The sequence below is a fragment of the Pseudophryne corroboree genome, chromosome 8, assembly GCF_028390025.1.
Source record: "Pseudophryne corroboree isolate aPseCor3 chromosome 8, aPseCor3.hap2, whole genome shotgun sequence".
Lineage (NCBI taxonomy): Eukaryota > Metazoa > Chordata > Amphibia > Anura > Myobatrachidae > Pseudophryne > Pseudophryne corroboree.
The window spans coordinates 170,581,873-170,582,961 of NC_086451.1; the positions used below are offsets into that span (position 1 = coordinate 170,581,873).

Genomic DNA, 1,089 nt, shown 5'->3' on the forward strand with positions numbered 1-1,089 from the left:
GCAAGAAAAGCATGTGTTGGGATAGGGCTGTGGAGGGCGGCTGCTCGAGCACACCACCGTCAAGTTAAGGAGATTCAACTGAGGAAGCACAAGGGAACTCTTGTCTGGGGACAACAACTGCAGGGAGACCACATCTTTTCAGATGAAAATGAGAGGGCGGAAGGCTGCCTAATACTGAAGCACCCTCAAACATCAAACCATATGCAACAACTAGTACAAGCATTCCTGGGGAAAGGTCTGCAGCAGACGGATTTGCATACGGTGATGTCATCCAAGCAGTGGGCCAAAGTTGGCTGGAACCCTCATCTGCATATGAAAAGAGAAAAGGGGCGCTTGGATGACCCCTAGTTCGCATTGAACACCCCCCACCCTCCTTTGGTGTGGGGCTCATGTTGGCCATGCCCCAGCCCCTGAAGCATTCAAGCTGATTTCTTGCAGCAGCTGGGCACTGTAACAGCTCCAGAGCTGCTCTGTAATGCAAATAAAAGGGTGTGGGCCCTGCAACACCACCTGTAGTTCGCATTGTGCGTTGGAAGGCACAAAGTAAGCAGACGGGAGAAGTCAGGATAGTGCGCAAGGGCATAGAAGGGAGGGGCTCAAGAAAAGAGAAGTGGAAACAGACAGCAAACTAGGCGGGAGAGAGACCTGAGACAATGAGATCTAAATTATACCAGAGCCAACCAGGGGAAAGCACAAATGCAGTCCCCCCCCCCTACCACAAATTATGCAGTCGAGATTCCCACATTTGGGGAAATCACAGAGGTCAGCATACCCAGAATGCAATGAATGAACCTCACCCTGGGAAAACAATCTTCATGACCATGGTATCACCTAAGCAAAATAAGTATGATTTGAGATAGGGCTGGGGAGGGCCGCTGCTCAGGCACACCTCCGTCAAGTAAAGGAGATTCAACTGAGGCAGCACAAGGGAACTCTCATCTGGGGACAACAACTGCAGGGAGAACACATTTTCAGACGAATGTGTGAGGGCAGAAGGCTGCCTAATACTGAAGCACCCCCCAAACAACAAACCAAATGCAACAACTAGTGCAAGCATTCCTGGGGGAAGGCCTGCAGCAGATGGATTCG

At 50.9% G+C, this 1,089-nt stretch overlaps 1 non-coding gene across 1 annotated transcript; it reads right to left on the bottom strand.

Annotated features, from left to right (window-relative positions):
• Positions 1-681: 681 nt before the first annotated feature.
• LOC134951174 (U1 spliceosomal RNA) lies at positions 682-848 on the bottom strand. Its single transcript, XR_010183964.1, has one exon. It is a non-coding gene; the product is annotated as a U1 spliceosomal RNA (small nuclear RNA).
• Between the last annotated feature and the right edge of the window lie 241 nt (positions 849-1,089).